Source organism: Telopea speciosissima, chromosome 1 (genome assembly GCF_018873765.1).
Source record: "Telopea speciosissima isolate NSW1024214 ecotype Mountain lineage chromosome 1, Tspe_v1, whole genome shotgun sequence".
NCBI classification, from domain to species: domain Eukaryota; kingdom Viridiplantae; phylum Streptophyta; class Magnoliopsida; order Proteales; family Proteaceae; genus Telopea; species Telopea speciosissima.
Genome location: NC_057916.1, coordinates 35,085,835 through 35,098,186, shown reverse-complemented (window position 1 = coordinate 35,098,186; position 12,352 = coordinate 35,085,835).

The window sequence follows — 12,352 nt, the reverse complement described above, 5'->3', positions numbered from 1 at the left end:
TAGATATTTATGGCTAAAACTGATACATTATTCTTCCAAGTGATGACACCCACTAATATACTGAATTCAACTAAGCTTTATCCTAGTTACATGAATTGTCTTCTGCCATTTTATCCTATGTAAGATCATAGCTTCAGTTTGCTGATAAGGACTAATGTCTTTTATCACCACTTTAACCCAAGCCTTTTTGGTCTTCATGCTGTCTTTGAGCACTTCAACTCACATGCCCTCAAGTAATGTTATGGCATTTGGAAATCAGCCAGAAATGTGGACATTGAAACTTGAGAGATGGGAAAAGAACATGTCATTCAAGGTTTCTTGATATTGCTCTTTGTAGTAAGTTGGCATTCTCATCTATACATCATTTAGATACAAAATGGCTATACTCCTGTGTGAGTACTATGCAATTGCTCTACATTTAATAGAGAACCTGCTTTGGAACATCCAGTGGGAAACATGAACATGATCTAGTGCTGGATCTCATAAATCATAATTTTGAATGTTCGTTTACATCAATATGATTCATGAAACACTTGGTTGATTCCTGCACTGGAAGCTGCATTGCTGCACATCACAGATTATTTTTGGATCTTATATAAATTCTGCATTTATCTTGCAATTCCCTCGAGATAATTCTTAACAGAACATGCGATGTATGGGTTGGTACCAATCCAAGCTGGATTAGCAGAAACTATGATCCTTTTGGGTGCCATACGGCTTGAAATGTCTAAATCTGATAGTTAGATACTTGAAGACAAATAACTATAATGATATCAAACATGGCTTCCAGGTTCTCTATTTAGATTTCTCTATAAGTTGAAATGTGACAGCTATTATTGAAAAAGTTCTCTAGTGGTGGGAGGAATACTCTTCTAAGGTTTTGCATGCTCTGATGAAAATATATGTACTATGGTGACAAATGATTGTTTACCCAGATATCACCTGATTACTAGTACCATAAAAATATAGAACTGTAATCACCTGATTTTCTTTTTAGTGCAAGATATAACCTGAGTCCTAACACATTTCATGGAAATTCTTGGTGTGCTTTGACTTGCAGTGTATCACCTTGAGTGTAGTGAATCCTAATGTACACTGCACTGATAATAATTAGTTCAGAAACCCTCTCTATTACTCTCCTTGTCTTTGTTCCGCAGGTTTGATTCGATTCGGTGGTCTTCAGATGATTCATCCCACACAGATAGAGCCCAGGAGTAAACAAAAATGGGTTTATAAGTTAAATGCTTGTGATGCGTTTCCTTACAGGTAATTAGCATCTCTCTTAATACACTGGACTTCCCGGGGGAATGTGTTAATGCACCAAATGGATCTCAGGTCAGTTGCTTGACCATTAATCGATCTGTTCAGTTTGTCATATTGGTTTGGCATATTGAATGAGATGATTGCCAGAAAATAGGTAAAAATCTTGGTCATGAATCCAAAATATTTTGATGGCATATGATGTCTGATCCTTTCTGAGAACCAAACCAAAAAAAAAAAAAAAAAAAAAAAACTCATTTTGATTGTCTAAAGCATCCAAAGTATAGCGGCTACAGCCACAGTTGCGAAGCTGGGGTTCAGTCCATTATTGCCTCCTTTTGTGGGCTCTGCGTTGGGCCCAACCCACAGTTGGAATTTTCATTTTTGGATGGGAACAGTAGATCTGCGAAGAGCAAAGTTAACAAAATGATTTAAAATTGAGTTATTAGGGAATTCAAATTCAACTGAATCCCATTCATTGTATGTTCAAGTATTCCTTTTCAAGTGATTAGAGCACGATTTATGTGTAGAGAGAAATAGAATTGTAAGATTAAAAAATAAAAAGATCCATGGGATAGATTTACACAAACAGAAGAGTAAAATAGAATTGTGGGTATTGATGTAGCATTTTCATTATCGTTTGAGGAAATCTTTCAAGGTTCAACCATTGAATGATTTCCAAGTAAGTCATAAATTTTCTTTTTGTTTCTCAAGTTATAAAATTGGTAACGCGAGTTGGATAAATCCATGTGATAAAGAACACCACACCCATCTTGATGCTCAAGCTTCAACTCCATATAAACAAGGAAAGAGTTGCTCTCGAATGAGTAAAATCCATAGAATTACAAACTGCTGTACTGCAAAAAATTGGAGTCTTGAGTTATTTTTGTAAATCTAGCATAACTTTGAGGTGAAAATTTTCCTTCACCCGTAGAGAAGGAAGAATCCCCTTACCATTGGTGATTTGAACGTGTGATTGGACTCATGTCATCATAAGCTCCCAACTCCAATTGTATAGGATCTAAAATACCCTCTTCTTCATCCTCTTATATATAATTAGTGAGATTGGATGTGGGTTCTTCATCACATGGGCCCAACCCTATCAGCCCATATGGTAGTGCCTGAGGCCCTTAGGGTGAACAACCGATAAAACAAATTTTCTGAAGGTACATTGACATGAGAAGTTACACTTTGAAATGTCACAGTAGTTTTTTTTTGTTTTTTTTTTTTTGGGGGGGGGGGGGGAGGAGGTGGGGAGACGGTTAGAGCTTCAAGTATCAAGAGACAAGATCGTGCATAATAGATTTTGAAATTTGACAGAAGCAGCGATTGAAGAATGGGTTTTTTTCATTTTTGAGGTGGGGACTTGGAGGAAATGGTAAGAATGGTAAATTAATTGAAGAGGAGATGAAACAACAAACCCAAAAATATAGGCTACGTAGTAGTAGAATTTTGAAGTTTGAAGGGTTCAAACGTTGGATGCTCTAAGGAACTCCCAAAATTTCAGCTAAGCATATTAATCCATTAATCCAGGGGTGAGAGGTGGTGAGATATGCCAATTAAGCTTTTAAATCCATTAATGCTTTCACAATACTGAATACAATCGAAAGTACAATCCTGAGGTAAGCAATGAGGTTTCCTTCCCCAAATCTAAATTCCCAACTCAAACAAACAGAACCCACATATATATATGAAATTTGATTAACCATAATATATATATACAATGGGACAAAGGCAAGGATGCAGCCACCGACTTCCCTCTCTCTCCCTACCTACTCTAGTAGTAGTCTCTATCTACTTCCCTTATTAGCAATTGAAGGGTCTACTTGCAGGATTGCAAGCAAGGAGGCAAGACTAACAGGGCAATTAAGCAAGCAAGGAAGTTGCAAAATAGCAAGAGAGGGAGAGAGAGAGAGAGAGAGAGAACTAGGGTTGAACTAACTAACTAACTGGGTAGAATCTAGGGGCTATCTAGTAGTTGTAGAGGTAATAAGAGAGCTACTAGCCACATTAATGGATTATATATATATATGCTGCCGTGATGAATCTGATGATCAATATGTGATTAATTAATTATTGTCTGATATATCTCTGATCATGGAATAAATAATGCAGCAAAATCTCATATGGAAATGGATATTTATTTGAGGGATCAGGCAGCAGGCAGCAGGCAGCAGGCAGTCAGGGACTCAGGGATGGGTGGAAATGGATATCCCTCCAGAGTCCAGACTAGTCCTCCCAGAGTCTCCAGCCAGAGCCCACCAACCACTTCTTTAAGTTGGAAGGAGGGAGTGTCAGATGGTCAGAAGAGTGGGAACTTTGCCGACTCCCGATATATTTACTTACATTCATTCGAAGCCAAATAGCCAATGAATAAACAACAAACGCAAATGGAAGCATGCACTCACTCACTCTCTCTCTCTCTCTCTCCCTCTGATGATCTCTGTATCACGGGAGAAGGTGGTGACACGTGGGGGTAGCGTGACGGAATCATTCCACGGTAATTGATGTTGGAAACGTCAGAAGTTGCCGGAAAAGGTAACTAAAACGTAAGCTTCTCTTCCTCTATCTATCATCTCTCTCTCTCTCTCTTTCTCTTTTGGTGGCCTCTACTACCTCAATAGATCATTGAAGAAGAAGAAGAGTAGGAGACCCTTCTCTCTATCCTCCATCCTCTAACCTCTTTAAAATCTAGTCTGTCTAAGTAGTTGCATAAGTAGTAGTAGAACTAGGGGGTAGTATTGTCTGACACACTTTTTAGGGAGGAAATATATATATCAAAGAAAACAGGGAAAGAGAGAACTTTGAGAATTGAATGTTGGAGTTGGAACTGTTGGGCAAAGATGAACCTCCTTCCTCTGTTTTTATTATTTTTTTATTTTTTTGATGAAAACAAATTAAGTAGAATTACTCCAAAAAAACCCATCATACATAGAACCTCCTTCCTCTGTTTTCTATTAGGCTAGAGACATCATTGCATAACTCAAATGACACAATTCTACCCTTTTGTCCATTCTTAAACACCCACACAAGCATCAAAGATATATATATTTTTTCTAGAAAAAGAACTCTTTCATGGAGTGTGGCCTAGGCCAACACTCTCATGATTCTATCTCTCTCTTCTCCTCTCCATATGAAGACACTTATGCCCCCTTATTTTGAGAAAGAGAGAAATATGTTAGAATTTTAGTTCTAATAAAATTCTATATGGACATAATTAAATCCCTAAACCAGGCTTTAGGGTTTTGGTCTAATAAAGTAGGGTCATTAAGTTATATTAGAAGTCTAATGTGGACTGGTTTAGTGTGGGCAGATAGATTCCTATCGGGATCATGTGATGAGTCGACTATAGGGATTACTATATAAGGAGAGCTGGTCCCCCTCTACCCAACACAACTTATTATTCTCAATTGCTATTGAGGAGTGCATTCTAGAAAGAGAGGGAGATATTCAGTTCGTCGCCTCGCGCATTCGGTATTCTCATCAGGCCGCTTACTTTGGGAATAGAGGGGAAGCGCTTAGATCTTTGTTCTTTATTTTCCGCCGCAATCATCATCACTATGGATGCGAAACAAGGTCGAGTGGTTCTATCCCTATTTTCTATTATTTATTTGATTGTGTTCTTAAACGCCTTATGGAGATCCTGGCTTTTGGGATTTTGTTCCTATTCGGATCGATTTATTCCAACATGTGGTATCGAGCCTCCATAGATCCGTTCTTGAACCTATATGGATTCAAAATAATAGAACATAATAAGGGAATCGAAAATTTTTCGAGTCGAATCAAGGTTTTTAGGGTTTTTCCGCTTTTCCAAAAACCGTACGGACACTAGCATTCATGATTTTTAGCCGGCGAAAAGAATCGATCACATGGGGGCGTAGAGCTCGCAAAATCGAGTTTTCGGTGGGTGGATCATCGCCGCGGCTTCCGGACGCTCTCTCACGCGCCGGCAAGCCGGGTGATCTTCACTCAGCCGGAGATGTAAAAATTTTAAAAAAAAAAAAAAAAAAAAAAAAAAAAAAGAGAATGGGTTTTGCTATCATGCGCCTTGATTCTATGTACGAGCGATGCTAGCGTGCGCGCTGGGTGGTCAACCCGATTTACCCGAAAACCCGACCCATTGACCCGCCTCGACCCGGTTTGGTCTGACCGAACTCGATTTACGACCCGCCTACTGACCCGTTTACTCTACTTATGCCCCCTTATTTTGAGAAAGAGAGAGATAGACATATAAGAGTGTTGACAAAGACCATACTCCCGGATAGAAAACTGTTTTTTTTTTCCTCCCCAATTTTCATTAGGAATAAATAATGCAAAATCTCTTCCTACATTAGCAAACATAATCATAAGAGAAGTAATTTTCTGTATGAAAATGTGGTATATGCCAGTCACTCCCATGTGTCTATCAAATTGGAGTCCTCTATGGCACAAGGGTGCACTGCATATCTTGTGGTGCAACATCATAATTCTCCATAAGGACAAGCTCCCGTTTTGGACAGTATCAATCGAGCTAGGAAAGCTGGCGTGGTGCACATGAGATGTACAAGAGGATTTTTGGATTTTGAAATCTGGATTTTCAATTCGATAGAGGCTATTCAAAGGGAGCTCATCCCCGTGGCTAGCTGTGCTGTAGCTCCACTAGATATACGATGCATCCTTGTGTTGTAGAGGAGTCCCCAATCCGTGTCTATCTCTCTCCTCCTCAAAACAAAAACAAGGAAACAAAGATGTCTTATGAAAAAGCTTTTCCCTTAATCATAAACAAATGGATTTTTTTGTTTTTGTTTTTTGTTTTTTCATGACTGTCACAGTAAGAGTAATGGCTAGCCTCTCACGCCCAGACCAATTAATGTCCATTGATACTCTCGATCTGTCTCTCTCTTACTTAGTAGTCACTCCCTACTCGATCCCTACTCTATCATCTATGGTTTTAATTAGTAAGCTTTTATTATAGCTTACATAGACAGACATCGATGAGATGAGAAGTTGAGATTTGCTCCTGCAATAAATAAAGAGCTTTGAAGAGAGTCGACTTACTTGTACGATTCATGTTGAGAGGGGTTCACAATTGAAGTGACGAAAAATGGATCAGTAAGTAGAGGTGGTGATCCATGATCAGAGGAAGGTAAGTAAGAACCTCGTAATTCAAATCTTCCACCACCTCAGAGTCTCAGACATTCCAAAGCTTCCGGAAGCACTAATAAGTAATAAGTAGTATAGCTACTAACCACCCTCTCCGTCATTCGCTACTAGTCCCTCTGCACTCTGTACCTGTAGCGTTGTACCATTGCTACACTGCTCTGTTCTGTGAGGCTCACAGAAATAAGTGAGATATTAGACTAGAAACTACACGGTTTTGGGGAAGGTTTTAATGCCGATAGACGATTGGAGAATTGTTTATCGAGAACTCGCACCACCCATACCAATTAGAATGCAGGGAATGTTCCCGAATGTGAGTGTACGTGGACAACTCACAGCTATTTAGATGGAATCTATTTTGTGGAAATGTTTCATCTGAACGATTGTGAGTCGTTCACATATGCTCACGCAAGTGAACATTCACCCCCCTCCCTCGTTCCAAACCCCTCTTAGCCCGAATAGGGGTCAAAATATCTTGGCCATGAGGGTAAGGCAACACACCACACGCACCCAAGTAATGTTCTTTCTCCCCCAAAATATATATATAAAATGAAGATCAAAATTAAGTGCATTCATGATTAATTTCAAAAAATGGATTTTGGGAGGCAACACTTCAACAGTCATTAGAATCTAGGTCAATCACTTCCAGTTTGAACAGGAAATTACTTCGTATGGTGTCATTTGTATCAGAACATGCACCAATAAAACTTGCAGTTAAATACTTACATCCATAATCAGGGAAAATTCAGATTCTGTTCTTGAGGAGTCCAAGGAAGCAGAAGAAGAAGAAGAAGAAAAAAAAGACCCCTCACTGTTTACTACCCTTCCATCTTAATTTATTAATCTTTTCAAGTTCCATCCACTCCGGTCAGAGTTCTTAAGCACATAAGTACATAACGATATTAATATAAATATTCCATATTTGCTGAAGCCTGAAGGTCCTTAGTACTCCCTCTTCTTCTTGTAGTTTTAATTTTAACCCAACTATTTATATATCCATAACAAGTAAATTAAAGCAGTACTTCCTTCCTCCCAGCCCTCCCCCCAACATGGTTTTAGTGCACGGTATCAGAACGGGTATCCGCGACCCACAAAACCGATACGATATTGATTTAGTATCGACCTGGATCAACTGTATCGGATAAAAATATCTCTGAATTTTCTTAAAAAATGAGTTTTCTGATCATTTTACCCCTTATACGAACTGTGCTATTGATATGTGAAAAGGTTCCTGTCCTGTAGTGGCGGGAGTTGGAGCGTCCAGCCCAGCAAAACCACAACAAAAACAGGGGTGGGGTGGTCATTTCACAGATGGGTCCCATCTGGACCCACATATGAAATGACCACCCCACCCCCTATTTTCAGGTGGTTTTGCTGGGCTGGACGCTCTAGCTCCCGCCACCGCAGGACAAGAGCCAAATCCATTAATATGGTATCGGCAACTAGCAAAATTGATACATATCGTTCGCTTCGAACGATACGATACCGATACTTAGAACCATGCCTCCGACAGAAACTCAAAAGGAAAAAATTTAGAATTTATAGTAAACCTAAAATCATCTTTTTCGTGTCTAATATCATCTCTCTCTCTCATAGATTAAAAAATAATAATAATAAAAATGAGAAAAGAAAGAAATATTGTTCTAAGGGTAGGGTGGGGTGGGGTGGGGTGGGGTGGGGTGGGGGACTGAATCAAATGATTGAACTGGATGGCCCGACAAATTTAGGTTAATTCCTTGACACGTCTAAGATGTCATTGGATATATCATAATTTTTTGTATATATATAGGCTGGATTTGAACTTTTGAAGGGCAAAGCCATTAAAGCTGCAACTAATATCTTTAAAAAATTATGTATCCAAGTACATGGGTATTTTCATAAATTAACTTTTTAGGGACTCGCTTTGTAGTAAGGGTTCTTTCTCTACAAGCAATGTGAGAGATGTGAGGACGAGCGGCTAAAATTCTATTTTCCATTAATATTGTAGCAAATCTCATCTCACTAAAGTCGTAGACAATATTGCCGAATCATATAAAAATGATGCAAGAATGGATAAATTCCCTCCCCCAACCTTTTTTTGCTTATCTTTATTAGATTAAATCCATGGGCTTTAGATTGAAACCCTAATTCCATATAAAAACTTAGAATACGAATACATAAACGTAAATGAAGGGATTAGAAATACCTTGCACTTTGTATGCTGATGAAGAATAATAAATATAATCCTCAAGCAATTTACTCGCGCAATTATTGACGAATCAAACTTTGAAGGAATCTTCTGCAGTCTCCCGTTCTTTACCAATGAGCACCTTTTTCTTGTGAGAGAAAAGATAAGTGAAAAACAATGTAACTACAGGACACTTCTGATTAATACTTATAGTACTGTCTCAAAACCCAAACTCACTTCCACAATGAGTTCAGTTGGCTCATTTCTATTTGAATCGGGTGATATGCTTGAACCAACCCATATATTAGGATCTTCATTTTAGATTGAATCCAGTAATTAATTAAGCCCATAATTAAACTTTGAAAATATCTTACAATCTCATCTCACTACAGACGTAGACAATATTGCCGAACCATGTAAAAATATGCAACAATGGATAAATCCCCCTCCCCCCCCCCCCTCCCCCACCCCACCCCACCCCACCCCACCCCACCCCAACCTTTTTTCTGATTATAAATTTTAAGGTGAATGCTTAGAATTGAAGCGAGCTAGATATATACAGCCAATGTTGTATTGCTTGGTCTAATAATTAGCTTAGCCACTCATGTTTTTCTTTTGAGTGGGTGGTGAACAGAGAAACAGTGAACAGTGGGAACTGGGAAGAGCAGCTGAGTACAGTCAGTCAAAATAGTTTCTGAGTTTGTTGGGTTTGAATAGCTTGAATTTGTATTATGGGAAATCGCGCTGCTTTTCTGGTTTTGTATATATATTAGTGTTGTTATTCCTCAAAAGTGGTAGGCTTTGCTTGACAAAACGGAAACCAAGGGTTGTCCCCACTTGGATTCTTTGTCTCCTTCGCTTACTTGCTCTTTAAAGTAACCCTATAAAAGTCTTGGAGAGAGAGAGCATGGTTTGAGGTATCACATCGGATCGGCCGATTTTGGCTGGATTGGATTGGTATCGGTCGAGACCGATCCCGATACCGATCTAATCTAGCTGTACGGGCAGGAATAAACATGTAAAAAAAAACTTTTTTCTTATAAGAAAATAGAGACAAAAGTGTCATATTTGTTTGAGTTTGGGCAATCTCAATCCGTATCAGCCGATCCAATCTCGATTCGATCCAATCCAATCGATACCAAGATCACGAACCATGAGAGAGAGTAATACTCCCTAAAACTTAATAATTTTAAATGGAAAATGAGAATTAAAGTAAAAACTTATTTTAGGATTAGTCATCATAAGTATGTCCTTTAAAGTTCTCCTATAACACCCTACAATATTTTTCATTCCTGCCTTACAAGTTAACAATGATGGAACTTTTACTTAATACTTTTTTTCATTCATCAAGCCTTGTTCCAACTACTTAAGTTAGGAATTCAGAACCCATCTATACTACAAAACCAGATAGAGTTTCTCTTTACATCTTAATCTAGGATCAATTCTATTTCTAAAATAGTGTTATTTGATTCCTGAAATTGAATTAAACAATCCATTCATCAAGTACACATGCACCATGTAATTTAGTCGTTATTCTCTACCCAAATTAACTAGTTTTTTAAGACTGATTTCGATTCCAATCAAAATCCATATTGAGGTAATAATCTCACATCGACTGTGGCTGCTCCAACTATAAAGTATAGGAGTCACAATAGGCTACCCCACTTTGAACCTATTGATTTTAAAATGAAAACTTAATATGGTATCAGAGTGGGTATGTTGGGTCTCCGTCGATGATAGACCCTGTTTCACCCATGAAGACAGAGGCCTGCACGTAAGGGGGAGTATTGAGGTAATAAATCCATACTGACTTTCTAGGGTTACGACACATTTTAACCTATTCTGATCGATCCATTTCGATTCCATTCTTTTGAAACCCTGAACCAAACAAATTGTTTGGCTCTGAGGAGATTGATAGATTCATTACTAACTTTGAGGAGAGGAGGGAAGGTAAAGATGAGAAGATCCATACCTAATATACAATTATTAGCAATCTAAGTAGTAGTACTATTAGTGTATAATTTAACATTAAAAGTATAAAACCATCATCATAAGTATCTGATCATGAACTACCATTGCTAGGGTATTGTGCCATTAATGGTCCCCCCACCTTCCCAAGGAAGGAAAGAAAGAAAGAACTATTCCCAGTAATTATAATCCTTTGATTGTTCATTTGAAGAACTTTTAACATTTCAGGCATAAAAAGATGGAAGTCCAACCCTAATCAAATGGCACAAATAATCATCTAAGACAATCATAAATCACAAGTTTATCCACACACAAAAAAAAAAAAAAAAGATAAAAAAAGAAAAATCATAATAAAGGAATAATTGTAGGAGATTGGGTATTCAAAGAGTACTTACTGGTCGGTGGACTGTGGTTTTGAGAATCATATCGTTTTACAGAAAGTTCGATTTAATTGTTGTTTATTTCTTGTGAAGTATATAAAGGAGGATATCTAACTAAGTAAAGAGAATATTTGATTTGAGGTTCTAAAAAAGATGTTAGTAAGAAGGAATCAGAAAAAGAGAGAGATAAGAGAAGATTACGAGCATGGGAATTCTCACTTCCCCATGCAAAGAAGTAAAAAGTAAGTGCAAATTAAGGTCACGTCGATCCATCTAACCATCCTTGTCTTGGTCTCCCCTTCCTCATTCCAGAAATTAAACAATTCAAGTGCAAACTATTGTTAAGTTCATAATTCTTTTTGCGGAAAGTTACACAACCGTGTATGTGAGAGGATGGGAGTTTCAAGGTATTAATTAATGGGTGGGGGTTTATGATTTTTTCAACTCTTTGTGAGAGGGGACACGACTGTGTATGAAAACTTTCTCCATTTTTTTGTTATGGAGAAAGAATGCTAACTGGTGTTGTATGTGGTCGTGTACCACTACCCAGACAAACCCCGGCACGAAAAGACCGTTACACCGCCTAGAAAGGTGGAAAGGTCCAGGGGTGCAGCTGTCTTTTCGCATTGGATTGTGTCTGGGCACAAGTACACGTCCACACACAACACCAGTTAGCGTTCCTTTTTAGGAAAAATTGTTTACGTACAAGTGGAACTGTTATGGCGGAGCTTGTCGTGTTTTGCATGCGCTGGTCGGCTTTTCTCCATTGGAAATTGGCATAGCCAATGATGTGACAATGTTTGCATAAGGAAGTATTGTCCTCGTATATGCCCTTTTTCAGATATAGAGTTTGAAATACACGCTAGCCTCTATGCCTTTGCTTTACGCTAATACCTTTTTTTGCGTCGTGTACGTGCTCTATTCATTGGCGGGACAAGAAACTTAACAAATAGAAGAGAATGTTCGAAGATCAAAAACCTCGCTCACCCTAAAGGTGGTCTAAGTGTCTAATGCATTCCAAGAGGAAGACAGCGAGGGAGTCAACAAGGGGATTTTGCACCGATCTACAGCTCAAGTTAGCCATTCGATATAACATTTATGCGGAGGTCAACCGATTCGATTTGAATTTTTTGAGCCTAGAAGAAAATGATATATATATTGTTTGTGTTTTTAATGGAAAAATAAAGGATAAATTACACGTCACCCCTAGTTTTCAAACGAAACTCAAATCACCCCCTGGTTTAGACCCCAATATGACAAATTAGTCCCCACCATTAGTTTTATGCTGTAAAGTGATGATGTCAGCCAGTTAAATAAATTTAAATCCCTAAACTACTCTTGAACAATGTTGAGGATGAAGGAAGGATAATATTGTAAATTTAATTCTAATATTTTAGTACAAGGGTAAAATAGTCATTTCACACCAATAACTAACAAC